Source organism: Musca domestica, unplaced genomic scaffold (assembly GCF_030504385.1).
Source record: "Musca domestica strain aabys unplaced genomic scaffold, Musca_domestica.polishedcontigs.V.1.1 44, whole genome shotgun sequence".
Lineage (NCBI taxonomy): Eukaryota > Metazoa > Arthropoda > Insecta > Diptera > Muscidae > Musca > Musca domestica.
In genome coordinates this window covers 7171194-7192455 of record NW_026712334.1, presented here as the reverse complement: position 1 = coordinate 7192455, position 21262 = coordinate 7171194, and the positions used below count along the sequence as shown (strand labels likewise).

The 21262-nt window shown below is 35.6% G+C and overlaps 3 non-coding genes across 3 annotated transcripts; all 3 read left to right on the top strand.

Annotated features, from left to right (window-relative positions):
- Positions 1–2019: 2019 nt before the first annotated feature.
- TRNAS-CGA (transfer RNA serine (anticodon CGA)) lies at positions 2020–2101 on the top strand. Its single transcript has one exon. It is a non-coding gene; the product is annotated as a tRNA-Ser (tRNA).
- Positions 2102–3522: 1421 nt separating this feature from the next.
- On the top strand, positions 3523–3604 carry TRNAS-CGA (transfer RNA serine (anticodon CGA)). Its single transcript has one exon. It is a non-coding gene; the product is annotated as a tRNA-Ser (tRNA).
- Positions 3605–5377: 1773 nt separating this feature from the next.
- Positions 5378–5459, top strand: TRNAS-CGA (transfer RNA serine (anticodon CGA)). The gene has a single exon. It is a non-coding gene; the product is annotated as a tRNA-Ser (tRNA).
- Positions 5460–21262: the final 15803 nt, after the last annotated feature.

The following is a 21262-nucleotide window of genomic DNA, read 5'->3' as shown; positions in this document are numbered from 1 at the left end:
TAGTGCCAACCTTGCTTCCTAAAATACTACAGAGACAATAGTATCCGGAGATTTTGGTGGCCATTGCGAGCTGGAAATGAAGCGAGGAACATCATTTAGTAACCATTTTTGGGTGGCGCGTGTTGAGTGCGATGGTGCTGAGTCCTGTTGGAATGTCCAAGGTCTGCGGCCAAAATGTTTGCGTGCCCAAGGCTTTAATACACCCTCCAGAATATTTTCGCGATAATATTCGGCATTTATTCTGATGCCACGGTGGATTAATAAAAGCGGAGAGCGACCATCGGTTGTTATGTCGGTCCACACCATCACCATGACCGACGCTTGAGTTCTGATGGCCACCCGAAGGTGCACATTTTCAGTTGACCTCTTTGGCAAGTAAACACGATCATTTTCTCGGCCGATCGCCTTGGTCGACTTTTATATGGCCTCTTCGGATTAGAAGTCGAAATTTTTTCGTATAAACGCTTCATGATGTTCTTAGAAGGCGCACTTCTCACATTTTTTAATGTTTGAAAAGCACGTTGAGTTTTCACAATTGACTTGAATGTAAATTTCAAAAATTTCAGAGCGCTCGCGTGGCGTGTATTGGTTCATGGTAAAAATCTGCTTGGACTGACGCTTCAAACGCAGTATGTCATTAAGCGATGTGACATGTCTGTCAAAAGTTATGGCGTTGCCAGATGGGTCCGTCGAATATGGGCAACCCTGTACGATTTAAACAATGTAATGAGATGTCACTGGAATAATTTTAACAGCTGTCGGACGATTGACATAGAAATTACAGCAGTCTGAATTTGGTTGCAGTTTTTTCATTAAGTTCCTGTATATATCAAGAGTTTAATTTATCGACTTTCATAGAAAATTATGGCTAAAATCATTGAAATGCCTTATATAGGGAGGAATCGGTATTGGGGGATATATATGTGAAATAGATTTTCTGCTAGGGAAATTAATTTTGGTTTTGAACTTCACATATCGTATTCCAGACCATTTTTTGAAAAAAAAAAAAAATACGAATCATTAACGCTTTGCTCATAATTGTTGTCATGCCTAATTCACTGAAGAAATATTTTTTGTTTTCATGGAGTTATATCCGAATTTTAAACTATTACATTATAAAGTGTGGCTAAAACCGTCAAAATACCGAATATGGGGGGCTATACGAAAACGTTGACCTATATATCTCATCTTAAAACTTGACCTGACTGGAGACAAAATACAACTCTATGCAAAATTTTAGCTTCCTTTTACATGACGTATGAACTCTAGCGTGACCAAAACAGACGGACGGACATGGCTAAATTGACTTAGAATTTTACACTGATCAAGAATATATATAGTTCGATCAGTTACAAATTATAAAAATTTATAACTTTAATTTGGGATATATAAGATATTTCCCACTTACAATCCAAATTGTGAAAAATTGTCCATTTTATACAGTGGGGGAGTGACCAAAGGAGTTTAAATTTGAACATCGTATCAGGCCTGTTCTTCAAAAGAGGTCGAAAAATTGACAGTTATTTTTGTACTAGTTTGCAGATTTCGTCATGCAATCAGTTGCAACTCTTCTTCTTTTTTTGAGTATCCGGTGATTTGTGTTTTTTTTGCAGAACGTAATTGTAAAATCAGAATATATTGCTTTTTGACTTTTTAATGAAAAAAAAAAAACAGTTTTTTTTTGTGGCGGAAAATTGTTTTGTTTTTGTAAATTAGCTGATTGTTTCGAGTTTTTGTAGGGTTTTCATCTGTTTACTTATCATAATTTTCTTGCAAAAGAAAATAAAACAACCTTAGTCCCTCAAAAAGTAGTTGCTGGGCAATTCCCGCAGGAAAAGTATGAGGGCAGAACTATGTGGATTAGTATTTATAGTCTAAAGCTGTAGTTATGTCTGTAATTTAAAATGATTAATGCGTTATTTACTTTTTGCAAATGTAATTTATATCATTTATTTAAACTCTGTAAATTAAAGAATTATCCTTTAACAGCTCCAAATCAGTTACAACGCCGCCCAAGCAGCAGTCGTGGCCGAGTGGTTAAGGCGTCTGACTCGAAATCAGATTCCCTCTGGGAGCGTAGGTTCGAATCCTACCGGCTGCGGAACATTGTATTTTTTGCGGTCGATTCACTTTGATTTTTTGTAAAATATATAGAGATTAAAAAATAGAATTAATAATACAACAGCAACAAGTATACAACAATATTTAGATAAGAGATCAATTTCCTTAGAATTAACAAATGGCAGGAGCTCAATTATTGGTGCTTTCTAATGTGAAATGCACATGTATAAAGCTATATACAAAATATTGAAAACCCTTACATTCTACAATTTTATTGTGTGAAAACGATTTGTATTTTAAGTCATCCGTTTTTTCGGGTTTTGATAAAAATCCTTTATCTTGATCAATTTTTATACCCTACACCATACTATGGAGGGTATATTAACTTTGTCATTCCGCTCGAAATACTCATGTCAGACCCAACAAAGTATATATATTCTTGATCAGCGTAAAATTCCAATTCAAATTAGCCATGTTTTGTTTCAGACGCCTATTTGAAGTCCGTAATGGATGCTGCAGCCTATGGCAGAAAATTGTCTATGCTGGTGCAGGTCTTCGCACAGCTCCGATATAATGCTACCTCCCTATATACGATATTTTGATGATTTTAGCTACATTATTCACCGTTTACTTCAAGTTTCGAATTTGAATATGGTAATGACTTATGACAAACAATGAACATGTAGGTCCACGTCGTATAGACACCAATATTACGGCTATATTCGGTATTTTTAAAATTTTAATAGAATTTTTTAAGGATTTTATTTCCAAATTCGTTCCAAATGGTGGAGGGTATTCAAAGTTCAAACCTACTGCTTTTTGACTTGTTTAATTTATTGTTTTATTTTTCCAATATTCCACAATGGTTAATTGATTCACCGGGGGGATATTGAATATGTCAAAATTTCTTGTTTAATTGTTCTTACAAACAAACCGGCGGAGATATTTTACTATTTTCAGTAGCAGATATTCTCCAGATTGTGCAATTAATAATTTAGAAGTGTTGCAAAAAAATTAATCTAACAAAACAGTGTCAACTAGCTCAAATTATTATATTATTTCAAAAACAAATATGTTATGTCCATTTCAGATATTTTTTATTTTTATTCTTTACCTTGAATATTATTAAGAAGTAATAGATAGATAACAAAGTCGGCGCCTAAAAATAGACTTTAAACTGCATAGTAACTATCTTCATAAAAACACAGTCATCGCTCACTTGTTAGCAGTAGTAATTTATGGCAACTATTCGACCCCAATAACATGCCCCAACAACAGTAATAAAATGCCTCCACATTCCCACAGCTTGTTGCATTCTATTAACATAGCATTCAATTTTCAAGAGCTCTGTTATTTAACAGAATACAACGTTTCTTTAAATAACATTGTGTGGGAATAGTGTTGATTTTATGTTAAGAAACATGCTACTGTTATTACGATTTAGACATGCGCCAAATACAAGCAGTCGTGGCCGAGTGGTTAAGGCGTCTGACTCGAAATCAGATTCCCTCTGGGAGCGTAGGTTCGAATCCTACCGGCTGCGTAAAATCGAAAGTGAACAAGTAATTGTTAATTCAACTTTTTATTATTCATGAAGTAGTTTAAATAATTTCTGGTCGTTGATTATTTTACAAAGTTTTATTTCATTAGTCATGACTGCGATTGATCTTAAATTCACTGCCACATACGAGAGGGTTTGTGAATTTTTAGAATGCTTTATGACATAATGTGATTTGATATTATAAATTAAAACTGAGATAACACATATCATTTTTTGTACCTTACAGACAGCGTTATTATCTAGACAATTAAAAAAGATTGCAAATCTAGATTTATATATGAGAAAAATTTTCAATTTTTTCATATTCTATTTAAAAAAAATTATTTTTTATATATTGCGCGCCACATAAACACATTTTCGAACATGTACTTTTTATACCCTCCACCATACAATGGTAAATTAACTTTGTCATTCCGTTTGTAACTCCTCGAAATACTCATGTCAGACCCAACAAAGTATACATATTCTCGATCAGTTTAAAATTCTAAGTCAATTTGGCAATGTCCGTCTGTCCGATATAATCACGCTATCTTTGGAACGAATTGAGACAGAAGGCTAAAACTGTGCACAAATGGTATTTTTATGATTGGAACTTGGCGAACTTGGCGCTTTTTTACTTGTTAAAATATATTTAATTGGACTATAATTAATTAGGTAAATTTGCTAAAACCATAGCCATAGGAGGCAGAACCAATTACGACCTGCGATTATCGCATATTAAACCATTGCGTTTGAAACTTTGGCTAAAATAATCAAAATAATGAATATGGGGAAAAGTGTGGCAACCTAGCGAACCAACTGTCGGACGTCCGACGCGTCTGCTCAAAGTCTGATGTTTTCGACGAGTCTGACCAACGTACGTCCAAATTCTGAGCAATTTGTCTGATGTCTTTGTGCATTTCTTTCTCGATTCAGTTTTTTATGTAGCTTCGATATACTTCTTCATCCTATTTTACGGTTATTGCTCACATATGAGTAATATCAGCCCAAAATAAAAAGATTTTTTCATATTCAATCGAATTTTACCATTTGATGAAATGCATTATACAGCAATCTTATTTGGTTCATACTTGGTATGATCTTAAATAAATTCTCAATATAAATTCCCAATATAAACTCTTTTGTTACGGGAGCTCTACTAAATACGCATAGTGGTGTGGGGTATAATATAGTCGGCCCGGTCCGTCTTTTGACCTTTCTTTTTTTGTTGTTTTTGAGTTGAAGTGCGTTTCTCTCTCTCTCTCTCTCTCTCTCTCTCTCTCTCGCTTGAGAGGTTTTCTGTGCATATACATTGTGGGTAAAATAAATGCCCCGTTGTTGTAGTGCCGTCATGGAAAAATCTAATAAGCAACCGCCATCGGAAGTTTTATCCGACTTTCGGTTCGAAGTCTGACCGAAGTCCGGCGCTTTGGTTCTCTGGATAATATCGTCAAAATATCGTTATGGGGAAGCACGATTATATGGGAATTACATGAAACCGTTTACCGATATAACTCTGCCTGTAAGCAAAAGAGAACTCTACTCTCTTACGTGAATACAGCAGACGGACAGGGCTAATTCGACTGCAAAGAAACAGTTGCAAGAAGAAAAACAGACCTTATTCTTTATTTTTAAACAGGAGCGCAGTTACACAAATCAAAAGAGCGAAGAAAAAAACTTCTTTTAAAATTCGTAATTATTGCCTGTGACCTTATCTCTGAAAATTAAAGAATTATCCTTTAACAGCTCCAAATAGGTTACAACGCCGATCGAGCAGCAGTCGTGGCCGAGTGGTTAAGGCGTCTGACTCGAAATCAGATTCCCTCTGGGAGCGTAGGTTCGAATCCTACCGGCTGCGCAATAGTTGATTTTTTGGGGATGTTGTACTGATATTGTAGTAAAATATGTAAACATAAATATAACATATATCATTATAGGATATAAAACTTATTCTTTTGATAAAATTTGTGCTTCGAAAACTATATTACATAATCAAATATAAAATACTGAAGAAAAAAGACTCCCACTCTTTTTCGCAAGCAGTTGCAATTGTACATGGATGGTGACACTTTTTATAGGCGAGTAAATTGAAACGATATTTGTACCTTCGCCAACTATATTATAAAAGCTTCATCAATGGAAACCAGTAAGGAAAAGTCAAAAGTCGGGCAATGCCGACTATATGATACCCTACACCACTATGCATATTTAGTAGAGCTCCCGTAACAAAATAATTTATTTTAAGTAGATCATACCACTTATCAACATTTGGCTTTAGAGCAGTTATAGTTTGCTATAGAGTGCATGCTATTACTTGTAGAAGGATTATATATATCGGATCCGAGTTGCATAAAATGGAAACGTACGTTTCAACATTTACTCCATTTGGGCTGATATTAGCCATTATTTGCACAATAATCTTGAAATCGGATTAAGGATATATATGTGAGGGACTTAAACACCAAATCAGATGAAACATATATATGGGAGCTATAGCTATATCTGAGCCGATTTTCTCAAAATTTGATGTACCTGCTTCAAGACTGAATTCGGTCAGATGCACCAAATTTTAGAAATCTTTGACAGATATTAGTCATTTGGTGAACAATTAATCCGAAATCGGTTGTAGATATATCGAAATCCGAAATCGGATGTACTATATCCAAATCTGAACCGATCTTGACAAAATTTGATACAATTATTTCAGAGCTGTATTTGATATCTGGTACCAAAGAGCACTGTTTTGGAATGCATATTACTTGTGAGGCATTTAAAACCCCAAATCGGATGAAACATATATATGGCAGCTATAGCTATATCTGAACCGATTTTCGGAACAGTGTTGTTTTTTTTGTTCGGGATACCATAGTATTTTGTTTTTGCAAAATTGTCAGGCTTAATCCCTTTATTGTGGTTTTTATAAAAACAACGTTTGTTTATTAATGGAGAACGATGGTAATGTTTACCAGGGGGCAAGGCAGATTTGGCGATTTTCTCCAAATTTGATTAACTTGCTGTTAGACTGAATTCGGTGGAATGTACCGAAATACAGGTCATTTGGACTTATATTGACCATTTGGTGACCAATTAACCCAAAATCGGTTGAAAATATATGGGAGCTATATCTAAATCTGATCCGATAATACCGATTTCAATAGGGTTCGTTCTTGGGCCAAACAAATATTGTTTGCAAATTTCCATCTCAATCGGATAATAAATGCATCCCACATTTTGTTCACAAGAATACACGGACGGACAGACGGACTGACATGTATAAATCGACTCAGAAAGTAATTCTATGAAGATCCTTAAAAGTAACTGAGTCTATATCGCTTCCTTCTCCATGTTAAAACAAACCGTAGAAGGCGTTGCCGTTTGAGTTGAAATGGAAATCAAGGCCATTGAATACAAAGTAACCCATAAATAGAAGCTATGGGGTTCACATCAGTGAGAAGCGCAATATAAGTTATCAAAATTGGCCAAAAAGGCCCTGTATAGCCTTTTTTTATGAAATAACTATAAAATATTAATAATAACAATTAAAAAACACGGCACGGCCGAACTTTTAATACCCTCCATCATTGGGTAAAGAAAACATTTTTTTATAAAAGTATCTTAATTCAAACGTGTTCCACTTTAAACTACAAATACCGGTAAGACCGTTTGGATACTGTTGTTAAACTTTTCAAAAAACCATAAAGTGCGTGAGACAGTTATATGGGGGCCGGAAACCTCTATAAACAATTTTATACTTCAAGGATTTTCATCTACCCAATCTTCTTAAATACTAAATTTGAAACAATTGCGTGGGTAAATGTGACTAGGATTAATAAAATTCCGAATATCGGTGGGTATCGTTATATGTGCACTATACGAAAACGTGGACCTATACATGCTGTGGCAGAACACAGGAGCGAACTAAAAATACCAATACCCTTGAAGAGTCTTCCTTCTATATGCATTCATGTCTTCCATTCTCCCGTTACTGTTTTTATCACCATCAAGAACTTAAGTTTGATGATGCTGTTAGTTTGATAGCGAGCCGCCGCCACCCATTCATCCATCCATTCGTCCAAATGACCGTTGAGTAAACGCGCTGTTGTTGTGATACCGATATGATATCCCCTGGATGATAGCACTCACTTACGGTTTTGCTCTTCTGAATTTGTCCACTTGTTTGTTCAAATGGTGTTCAATATCGCCGGTACCCGGCAATGAGTGTTGGTTGGCGGTTGGCCGGTTGATTTCACTCAGTTTAGGTTTTGTTTTTCTTTCGTCGCACTGTTTGGTTTATCGTCGTCCGACGCTTAAACTACCACAAAAATGTATTTGACGTTGCTCCGACTGTGTCATGTTGCAAACATTTAAAGTGTGGTTGGTGCAAACGGATACCGGCTATATTTGACCAAATTGTTGTTACCATCAACCTGATGCTCGGTATTGGTTTTCTGGATGAGAGTTTGTTTTTGTTGGGTTTTTTGTTTTGCGTTTTAAGAGTTTTTTTTTTTCATTGGATGTTGTTTGAATTTAGTTGATATTATTTTTTTGTCTTTGTAGTTTAAATAAAGGTGATGATACTGGGCGATTCAGCTGTACATTTACATCGATATTCTAATTATTTATAACCCTTATACAACCGAAATCGGTTAAAAAGTGTTAAAATACACTATCAAGCCTCCATATGTAGTTGATAGTATTAAGATCGACTTACAAAAATATAAATCAAGTCCAATTTTAATTTGAATTTTTCTAGCTAAAGTGTTGAACAACATTTTGTGGGAAAACTACCTAAACAACTCGGCATTTTTTTAAAGCATTGCACCGGAAAAAGTATTAACTCAAACCCCATTTATCGTAATTTAATGACGTATCAAATATCAACAAACATTAGTTTACGGAACATCAGTAAGATTTATTTCTGGGGGTATAAATTGTATAAACAATATGTATCTGATATACCTAATCACCTCTGGAGATTTTATTTGGAAGCGGTTTTTTTCTATTAAAGACATTTTGGAAAGGCGAGTTGCTCTATGTTTGAAATCTCTTTTGTTTATAGACTGTCAATCTACTGTCAATCGAAGTGTATTTAAAAATGTATTTTTATACCCTACACCACAAGGTGGTCATTATACCCTACGCCACAAGGTGGTCAGGGTATTATGTTTTTGTGCATTTGTTTGTAACAGGCAAAATTAAACGAGATAGACCCATAGTTCCTTTTGATGATCTGCATAGAATCACATTCTGATTCGACTTATGCATGTCCGTCCGTCCGTCTGTCCATGTCTTTTTGTAAACAAAGTGCAGTTCACATTTATTGCCCTATTCAGATGAAATTTTGCACAAATTATTTGTTTGGCCCAAGGACGAACTCTATTGAAATTGGAGATAATCGGTCAAAATTTAGATATAGCTCCCATATATATCTTCGTCCGATTTGCCTTTTATTGTGCACCAAACGTGTAATATCAGTCCGAATAGTATGGAATTTTGCACGTACGATCAGATTGGACCTGAAAATAAGTATGCCAAATTCGATCGAAATCGGTTCAGATATAGCTATAGCCCCCATATATATTGCTCATCCGATTTATTATTTTTGTCCTCCGCAGCCGTAATATGCACTCTTTAACAACAGTATTTGGGGAAATATATCAAATACAGCTCGGAAACATCTTTGCCAAATTTTATCGAGATCGGTTCCGATTTGGATCCACATATATTTTTATCCGATTTCAAATTAGTTGTGCACCAAATGGGCAATACAAGTCCGAATTTAAAAGATACAAATGCTTCGGCATATTTAGTCCTTTGAACTTTAAATTATACTTATAGTCATAAGGCGTATGATTGAATTCTCTCACAAACACTTTTTATTGTTATGCACAGCTTCACCAAATTAGCAAAGTGGTGTAGGGTATCATAAAGTCGGCCCCGCCTGACTTTACGACTTTCTTCACTGGTTTCCATTGAAGAACGGCAAAGGCATAGATTTTGCGGCCCACGTAACTTCTTTATTTTCACTAATACATAAACGTTCCGCAAAGATTGAACAATATTGTATCTGACCTAAGTCGGATATGAATACTACGAGGTGCAATATATGGCCTATATCGGCTACTTCCTGCGATTTATATAAGATATGTGATCATTTTTGGAAAATATACGTGAGCTTCTATATACAGGGTGAGATGAAAAAACTGCAACCAACTTCAGACTGCTGTCATTTCTAAGCCACTCGTCCGACCGCTGTTAAAATTATTCCAGTGACAGCTCATTATATTGTTTACAAGCTTACAAAAGTATTTTGGTGAGAACTTTCCACAAAAAATGTTATTCGTGATGGAATTCAAGCGTTATAGTGTGATTTCTTTATATTCGCCTGAAAAAAAAAACAAGTGGCTATCGTTAGAGCACTCCAGCATTTAAATGTGTATAAATCTTTTGTGTCTCGTACCATCGCTCGTTACCGTTACTGGTAGCGTAGCCCGACGTCAAGGCAGTGGACGGAAGAAAACAGCAACATCAGCAGAAATAGTTCGAAAAGTAAAGAAGCGACTTGGTCGAAGCCTAAAAAATATCAAAGTGTCGATCACCTCAAGCAAGCGCTTCGCCGGGAATGGGTCAAAATACCGCAGATCAACATTCGGATATATATGTTGTGTTAGTAGAAACATTAGAATGTATGGCGCTTCGAATAAATTGGATGCTTATTTCGCATTTTCTGAAAGTTTTGGTTATTCCAAATTTTAATTCGTTGTTTGGGAAGTACCATAAGGAGTGGTCCTATCGTCATCCTAGATATTGTTTTACTAGAAATATTGGAATGTGTGAAATTTGAAGAGAATTGGATGGTCAATTCGCTTTATAGGATTGTATTGTTTATTCAATATTTTGACCCTTTGTGGGGAAGTTGCCAGAAGGAGTGGTCCCACATACGCCATATGTGCCGAGACTGGTGGTGGGGGAGGTACCAGAAGGAGTGGACCGATATATCCCACCTTCACACCAGATCTTGTGTTTATAAAAATACTAGCTGGTCCGGAACCGTGCAGCCATGCAGGTCTGAAATCATTCTGCCCCTAATTATGACAAAACTAAATACAACACAGCACGGTATTCTAAATGTTGTATATACAAATCCCAAATTACAGCTCATTTGAATAGAAAATATTGCTAAGCTCTTTACAATACCAAAAATTGAACTGAGTTTCCATATGGGGCTATTATAGATGTTCTATATCATAAAGATTTTTAACACTCAATTAAAGCCTATGGCTGAAAAAATAAGATCAGTCTATTCAAAATATCAAAAACCGACGGTGGGTTATAATTTTTGTGATGAATGTTTATTTCTATTTAGAAATTACTATGGAGTTATTTTACTTATAAAAAAATTGAGCCACTTACATAATTCAGATCTGTGTTCTATTAGGCTTAAAAAAATATGCATTAAAGACTAAAAGTACGGGCTGGCAATGCGGACCGGGCCAGCTAGTTTATTATATTTAATAAATCTTTTATTCAGGCTATCAGGATATATGATAAGTTCGTATCTCAATACACACCCACTCACCAGGCCTGCAGTGTACACAAATTCTATCAGTGTATAAAAATGAATGAACACTTTTTCGTTTTGGATTTCCCATATCTTCATCGTCTGACCGACCAATTGATTGTCTATCGCAAAAAATGGTACTTTTCACATCCAATCATGATATTGTTACAATTGGTATTAGGGTTTTGGGTTGGGCCGAAATAATCTGTCCTGCATTTGGCGTATAACCATCTGGGCAACATGCAACTCTCTTTAGACTTCTTTCGATTCTATCACGATATAAAAATAACAACCCGTTTGTGTGAGTGTTCACATACAGGTGCATGTGAGCGTGTGCGCTTAGTTTAAATGCTGGCGACATAAACGCCAATTATCAGTAACATGAGCAACTCAATCGTTCAGGTTTAAATACAGGTTGTGTTGTTGCGTTATCCAATGATCTCGCTTGCTTGGACATGGACGAAAACTGAGATACCAACCCATACTCACACATATGTGCACAGCAATCAACCTCATCAGGATGGGTACATGTTAAATAGCCGTCATTTAACCATTTGGCTTTTTTCTCGTTGTCGTTTTTATACCCTACACCACATAGTGGTAAGGGTATTATGTCTTTGTGCATTTGTTTGTAACATGGAGAAGGAAACGAGATAGACCCATAGTTACTTTTGAGAACCTTCATAGAATCACTGTCTGAGTCGATTTATGCATGTCAGTCCGTCTGTCCGTCCGTCCGTCTGTCCATGTATTCTTGTGAACAAAATGCAGGTCGCATTTATTATCCGATTGAGATGAAATTTTCCAAACAATATTTTTTTGGCCCAAGGACGAACCCTATTGAAATTGGTGAGAATCGGATCAAATTTAGATATAGCTCCCATATATATCTTCATCCGATTTCGGGTTAAATGTGCACCAAATATCCACTATCAGTCCAAATTACCTGAATTTTGGCACACCCAACCGAATTCGGCCTAGAAGCAAGTATATCAAATTTGGAGAAAATCGGTTCAGATATAGCTATAGCTCCCATATATATCTTTCATCCGATTTGATCTTTAAGTCCCTCACATTCCTACTATGCACTCCACAACCGTGATATTTGGTACCAGGTATTAGATGGAGCACAGAAATAGCTGTTTTAAATTTTATCGAAATCGGTTCAGATTTGGATATAGCTCCCATATATATCTTCATCCGATTTCGGGTTAATTGACCACCAAATGGCCAATATCAGCCCAAATGGCCCGAATTTTGGCACATGTGACCGAGATTAGCCTTAAAGCAAATACAACAAATTTGGAGAAAATCGGTTCAGAAACAGCTATAGCTTCCATATATATCTTCATCCGATTTCGGGTAAAATGTGCACCAAATGTCCACTATCAGTCCAAATTACCTGAATTTTGGCACACCCAACCGAGTTCGGCCTAGAAGCAAGTATATCAAATTTGGAGAAAATCGGTTCAGATATAGCTATAGCTCCCATATATATCTTTCATCCGATTTGGTGTTTTAGCCTCTCACATTCGTATAAGATACAGCCCAGAAATAGCTGTTTGTAATTTTATCGAAATCGGTTCAGATTTGGATATAGCTCCCATATATATCTTCATCCGATTTGGGGTTAATTGTGCACCAAATGGCCGATATAAGTCCAAATGGACTGAATTTTAGTACATCGGACCAAATTCAGCCTAGAAGCAAGTATATCAAATTTAGTGAAAATCGGTTCAGATATAGATATAGCAACCATAAATATGTTTCATCCGATTTAGAGTTTTAGTCCCATACATTCGTAATATTCACTCCACAACCATGATATTTGGTACCAGGTATTAGATGGAGCACAGGAATAGCCGTTTTAAATTTTATCGAAATCGGTTCAGATTTGGATATAGCTCCCATATATATCTTCATCCGATTTCGGGTGATTGACCAACAAATGGCCGTAATAGCATCAATTTTGGCAAATTCGACCGAAACCAGCTTAGAAGCAAGTACACCAATTTTAGTAAAAATCGGTTCAGATATAGCTATAGCTGCCATATATATCTTTCATCCGATTTGATCTTTAAGTTCCTCACATTCGTAATATGCACTCCACAGAAATGATATTTGGTACCAGATATCAGATAAAGCCCAAAAATAGTTGCCTTTAATTTTATTAAAATCTGTTCCGATTTGGATATGCCTCCCATATATATCTTCATCCGATTTCGTGTTAATTGTGCATCAAATGGCCAATATCAGCCCAAATCACCTGAATTTTCGTACATAAGACCGAATTCAGTGTAGAAGCTAATACGTCAAATTTGGAGAAACCCGGTTCAGAGATAGCTATAGTTCGTAAAATGCACGATAGAATTAGATAGATTTTTTTATTTTGTACCAAATATCTCATAGAGCTCTGAAATGCCCTGTATAAACCTTTTTACGAGAGCTCTACTAAATATGCATAGTGGTGTAGGGTATCATATAGTCGGCCACGCCCGACTTTTGAGCTTTCCTTACTGGTTTTTCTTCTGAGGTTGATTCTACTTTTTTTGTTATTTTTTCCCCGTATCAGCAATTTTCATTGTGACGTGTGTGGTTATTTTAGTTGGTTACAGTTTATCCCCTCGCTGGCCGGCTATGGAGATCCTCTCGTTTATTATAGATGTGAACCTCACGTATTAATGGGTAATGTAAGTATTTACCTCGGCCATAGAGATGGACGATTAACTAGTCGCACAGTGTTGCATTGTTTTTGGTGCGAGGTGGGGGTAACAGTGTTGAGGGACAAAGAAAAACAAATAAAATAAAATAAAAATACTCTTCTGTAGAAGAGAAGCCTCTTCAATCTATAGAAGAGAAGCCTCTTCTATCTATAGAAGAGAAGCCTCTTCTAACTATAGAAGAGAAGCCTCTTCTATCTATAGAAGAGAAGCCTCTTCAATCTATAGAAGAGAAGCCTCTTCTATCTATAGAAGAGAAGCCTCTTCTATCTATAGAAGAGAAGCCTCTTCTATCTATAGAAGAGAAGCCTCTTCTATCTATAGAAGAGAAGCCTCTTCTATCTATAGAAGAGAAGCCTCTTCTATCTATAGAAGAGAAGCCTCTTCTATCTATAGAAGAGAAGCCTCTTCTATCTATAGAAGAGAAGCCTCTTCTATCTATAGAAGAGAAGCCTCTTCTATCTATAGAAGAGAAGCCTCTTCTATCTATAGAAGATAAGAGAAGGAGAGAAGTCTCTTCTATCCATAGAAGAAAAGCCTCTCCTATCCATAGAAGAGAAGCCTCTTCTATCCATAGAAGAGAAGCCTCTTCTATCCATAGAAGTGAAGTCTCTTCTATCCATAGAAGAGAAGCCTCTTCTATCCATAGAAGAGAATCCTCTTCTATCCATAGAAGAGAAGCCTCTTGTATCCATAGAAGAGAAGCCTCGTCTGTCCATAGAGAAGAAGGGAGGGAGCCTCTTTTATGTACAGATGAATAAACTAACTTACATTTTTGTAGCTTCGAAACACTGTGCTTGTGTGGAACATCAATTGAGCGCATTGTTGTCGTGTGTGCTTATTTTTGTGCTGTTCTCTTCATTATAATAAAAGAGTTTGATCTCAATTTGTAAAATGTGTTTATTTTCGATGTAAATTGGTTTCAACTTTAACATATATACATACTACGTTCAGGTCTGATAGACAGGCAAACAGGCAGTTAGGCAGGCCGGCCAACATCTAGGCCATACATTGTTTTTCATCCTCATCTTCTGCATTTGCCAGTCAGCCACCACCATCGAACATCTCTCTTGACTTCGGGGGCATTCGACAACGCTCAATATTGTGGACCTGTGTAATTAGAAACGATTTCATAGACATAGCGCCGCCAATTATTATGGACTCCGTCACCGCCACCGCTGCAGACACCAATTATTTAGCTCCCATTACCAGGTAGATAGTCAGTTGCCCGTGGATAGGCGATGGGTATTTAGATTACATTCGAGTTTAAATTTGGTTTCTCTTTTTACGTTTCGTTATCATTCGATGGAAATTAAGTCATTAGGTACGCTGTTAATGTTTTCCCAGAATGTAAGCCGGCTAACTAATAAAAATCAATGACGAAGGACAAGAACGGTGTGTCTTTTTGAAGAAATGTTTAGTTTTTCATTTTATTTTTCTTGATTTGATAAACATCTTTATTGGTGATGGGGCTATCTAAACGTTCTAAATATTTATGCTCTCTATTTTTAACTATAATTAAGATTTAGTGATATATGCTTCTGGGAATCATTAGGTATTTGTGGTATTTGATTAAAAAAATCGATTAAGGTGTTTTATTTTGGGTTAAAAGAAAAAATATTGACATGATGCATTTTGACATAGGTATTCATTTGAATTATTTGTAATTATGTAAAATGAAATATTTAGATATTGCAAGTTGTAAAGAATCCCTGACTTGTTTCGCAAGTTATGACAGGATAAATGAATTTGAAAATTGTGACCCTTTATGGGTGAGGTACCAGAAGTGGTTTACAGATATATATCATCTTCACAACAGATCTTGTGTTAGCAAAAATGTTTGTATGCGTGATGCATAGTTTGCTTTCTTTGAGCGCTTTGATTCTCCAAATGTGGGGGAGGTACCAGAAAGACCCCGATATCTACCATCTTCTGACAGATCTTGTGTTGATAGAAATATTGAGATGTGCCAAGTCTGAATGGAGTCGGATGTTAGTTTCGCATTTTATGAGCTTCATGGATATTAGAAATGTTGACATTTTTGTGGGAGGAGAAGGAGTGGACCGATAATATTAAAGACCCCAACAGTGTCATATATACCATATTTCAGGATTTTAGCTCTATTCTTTCACCCTTTACAACATTTAGTAACATTTAGTATTTTTAGTACAATTTTAGTACTAATTTGCAGAAGTGCTCTATATCTCAATTCCAGACACCAACAGTTATCGCAATATAAAATTCAAGGTTTCAACTCTAATCCTTCAACCAAAACCCACAATCAACACCAAAACCAACACCATATCTTAATTCCAGATATCAACAGAGACATCAATATCAAAATTGAGTATTGCAGCATCACCCAATACCAAATTTAGCACTTTTTATTCCCTCTACCATAGTACGGAGGGTACCTTAAGTTTGCCATTATTCACCGGAGTCCTTTCAAATTTGGTATTTGAAATTCGTTATGGTTACTACAGCCTATGACGGGAGATTGTCTGTGCAGGTCCACGTCTTCGTATAGCCCCCGTATAACGGTACCCCCCGATATTCGGCGTTTTGATGATTTTAGTGACATTATTTACCAGAATTGTTTCAAATTTCGCATTTGAAGTTCGTAATGGATACTACAGCCTATGACAGAAAATTCTCTGTGCAGGTCCACGTCTTCGTATAGCCCCCATATAACGGTAAACCCCTATATTCGGTATTTTGGTGATTTTAGCGACATTAGTTACCAGAATTGTTTCAAATTTCGTATTTGAAGTTCGTAATGGATACTACAGCATATGATAGAGAATTGTCTGTGCAGGTTCACGTCTTCGTATAGCCATCATATAACGGTACCTCCCAATATTCGGTATTTTAATGAATATAGCGACATTATTCACCGGAGTCGTTTCAAATTTGGTATTTGAAGTTCGTAATGGATACTACAGTCTATAACAGAAAATTGTCTGTGCTGGTCCACGTTTTGGTATAGCCCCATATAATGGTATCTTCCTACATTCGCTTGTTTGATGATTTTAACTACATTATTCACCGAATTTTTCTTCAAGTTTCGCATTTGAATATTGTAATGGTTTATGACAAAAGTTGCCTATGCAAGTCCACTTCGTCGTATAGATCCTAATACAACGGCTACATTCGGTATTTTTATACCCTCCACCTTGGAAAGGAAGGTATATTAATTATGTCATTCCGTTTGTAACATCCTTAAATATTCGTCGTAGACCCCATAAAGTGTATATATTCATAATCAGCATAAAATTCTATGTCGATTTAACGATGTCCGTCTGTCTGTCTGTCCGTCTGTCTGTATGTCTGTTGAAATCACGATACAGCCCACATTATTTGACGTAGAGCTAGAAAATTTAGCAGAGCAATTTGTATTGTGTCTAGGATGATTGGTATTGAAAATGAGATATATCGGTCCACGTTCTGGTATAGTCCCCATATAACGGTACCTTCCGATATTCGGTATTTTAATTTTATTTGCCACATTTTTTTCACGGATTTGTCTAAAAATTGATATTTGTTGGTCATAATGGGTTCCAGCTCCGGTGGCGAGACATTGCATGTCCATGATTTGGTATAGCCCCCATATAACGGTACCTCCCGATATTCGGTATTTTGATGGATTTTGCCACATTTTTTTCACTGATTTGTCTAAAAATTGGTATTTGTGGGTCATAATGGGTCCTAGTTCGTGTGACGAAACATTGTATGTATAGGTCCACGTTTTGATATAGTCCCCATATAACGGTACCTCCCAATATTCGGTATTTTGATGATTTTTGACACATTTTTTCAAGAATTTCTCTGAAAATTGGTAGTTGTAGATCATAATGGGTCCCAGTTCGTGTAATTATAGGTCCACGTTTTGGTATAGCCCCCATATAACGGTACCTCCCGATATTAGGTAATTTGATGATTTTTGCCACATTTCTTCACGGATTTGTCTGAAAATTGGGATTTGTAGGTTATGATATACGATTGTATGTAGGTCCACGATTTGGTATAGCCCCCATATAACGGTACTTTCCGATATTCGGCATTTTAATGGTTTTTGTCACATTTCTTCTAATGTTTCCTTTACCCTAAGGTGGAGGGTATTAAAAGTTTGGCCCGGCCGAACTTAATGTTTTTTTACTTGTTAAGATTCTAACAGAATTATTAACGCTTTTCATTTTTTTTAATTGCCAAATTCATTCCAAATGGTGGATTCAAAACCACATCCTTATGTCGAGTCTACACATAAACAGCGACCCTAATACAAAATATCAAACTGCAAGCACCATCTGCTGACCCAATAGAAAATTTTACCACATACCATCAGTAATCTAAATTTCAAATTACAGAATTTTATATCTATCCTTCCACTCAATACCAAATTTAGTACCACTTAGTACTTTTCAAACGAATATAGTACACATTTCCGAAACCACCTCCACATGTCCAGGCTATACAAGAACAGCGACTCTAATTCAAAATTTTAGACTTCAAGCTATTTCTTTACCAAATACCAAATATAGTACCATTTAGTACTTTTCGTGCAATTGTAGTACCCAATCCTAAAACCACCTCGTTATCACAAAACTTCCACCAACAAGTACCCTAGTACAAAACTGTTCCAAATTTAGTGCCATTTAGTACAGTTCGCACACATAGTAAACATTTCAAAAATCATCTTCATATATCAAACTCACTTTCGTTGATTCTCATACCAAATTTAAAGTTTTTAGCTTTGTTCGTTCACATAGTACTACATGATACTATTATAGAAGTTTAGTATCATTTTAGAATTCTTCATAAACTTAAAGTTCAAATATCTAAAAACCCTTTAGTACATACATCACCATTCTAAATTTCAGAATTCTACCTCATTCCGTTTGTCCACTATTACATTTTTAGTACTTTTCGTACCCCTTTAGTTCGAATTTCCAAAAAACCCAGCCTTATCCCTTTACCCTACGCAACATAAGTGACCCCCGCGCAAAATTTTAAAATTCCTGCTTCAGTCGTTTTGTCTGGGCCTTGATTCTCTGAAAGTCAGTGAGTTAGTTATCTCGCTACTTTTTAATATACATAGATTCAATACCAATAAATTTAGAGTTTAAATAAATAAACTTCTGTATTTTAAACTACTCTGTTAACATTCCAACAGTTTGTGGACTCTAACAGTCGAAATGTTAAATATTTTTTCTGTAAATGGCTAGGCAATGACTTGGCAACATTTTAACATGTTTGTAGCAAATGGTTGCTCTGCAACATGTTTATATACACTACTAAGTAAAGCAAATGCTGTCTTTTCACAATTAACAGTGGCACGCGACTGGCCCATGTCCGAGCACTGTAAACGCATATGTACACAGCTGATTTTCTTCGCCGGCAAATGACTGCTTAACAACATGAGGAGAAAGTTTACAGCAAATGGGAAAATGCATTTTCAATGTAAAACACATGTTTTTCCATGCATCCATGGAGCATGCAATTTGTTAACAGCTTAATGGCCTGTCTAACCAACAACTTGGCCAGTTTATATGTCCTTCCTGTTGTCGGCATTTGCATATTAACATGACCATGTAAATATGACACACGCATTTACATTTTTTTTGGAATATTAATATGTGCGAATGCATGTTATTTTTAGTCAATGCATTTTCTTGTTAATTTTTCCACGCAACTAACGCACTCTTTAGGAGGTTTGACAGCTATTATTCATTTACATTGTCTTTTCTCGATGAGAAAACCGCGGTATACCAAGCTAGATGTGTGCGACATTTACAATGTGTTTATGGAAATTCTTGTTTTATTGATGAACATTTTCAATTTTATTTTACACTGCTTAACACGAGTCCGACAAGACCTCCCATTGGGTCACGGCATGGCATCATCGGCATGAACACACAAAAAGACGGGCGACAATGATTTGTTCCAAAAATGGGTGAAAGAGACAGATTGAGGAGAACATAATTAAATGTGACAATTTGTCATAGTTCGTAAACTAAATGAATGGATGGCATATGGAATGGCGGTTTTATGGGTTTTAAATGAAAGTATGATAGGGAGGGGATTTACCACCTGGGAAAACCCCTATTCAAATTTAATTTTTCAAAATCATTTTTACACCATTTGATTTTAATGTCTTTGTAATAATTCTTGTTTGAAATTAATTTTTTGACAAATTGAAAAAAAAAAAAAAAAATGAAAATATAAATTTTTAATTTTAAATATTATTTTTTTTTGTTTAATTTTATTTGATTTTGAATTAATCTGTAAAATGGAAGAAGCAAAGCAATGTCGGGAATTGGAAAACAATAAATAATGCTTGTTAGAGAACCGTTAAAAAATCAAGAATCTCATGGGATGATTTGCATGGTGATGGATATTTAAAAGGTTAATACGAATTGATCTTGTCGCGACAGATAAAGAAGGATAATTAAATTAATTACTGGTAAGTTCTTTGAAGGTGAAGAGTTATTTTACCCATATCCTAAATTAAGTGAAGAGCTCTCCTGCAAAACATATGATACGGATTGGCTCATATATTTGTAAAAATGAGGCTTATTATTCCATTCCCTTGTTGGCATGAAAATGTATTGAATATCTAACATATTCTTGTCCCTTTTAAGCAAAGAAACATCACGAATTGGAAAATAAGAGCGGGAAAACCATTAGAAATCAATAATTTCATGGAGTTTGTTGATGGATATTCAAACGCTATTTAAAGAAAGAGTCATAGAATTTTTTAGTGCTGGTAAGTTGTTCTATACATATCCTAAACTATATTAATAACAAGTCAAAAAGCTGTAAATTCGGCCGGGCCGAACTTTGAATACCCTCCACCATTTGGAATTTTCAAAAAAAAAAAAAAAAAAATAAATAAAATAATAACAATAAATAATAAAATAAATAAATTAAATAAATAAAAATAAATAAAATAAAGAAAAATAAAATAGGGGTAAAATCTAAAAAATACCAAATCTATGTATACGACGACGTGGGCCTGCATACGCAATTTTTGTCATTAGCCATTACAAAATACTGAATATAGGGTGGTACCATTATATGTGGGCTATACCAAAACGTGGACCTGAACAGACAATTTTCTGGCATAGGCTGTACGAACTTTAAATACTAAATTTGAAACAATTCCAGTGAACAATGTCGCTAGAATCATCAAAATACCGAATATCGGGAGGTACCGTTATATGGGGGCTATACGAAGACGTAGACATGCACAGATGATTTTCTGTCTTAGGCTGTAGTATCCATTACGAACTTCAAATACCAAATTTGAAACAATTCCGGTGAACAATGTCGCTAGAATCATCAAAATACCGAATATCGGGAGGTACCGTTATATGGGGGCTA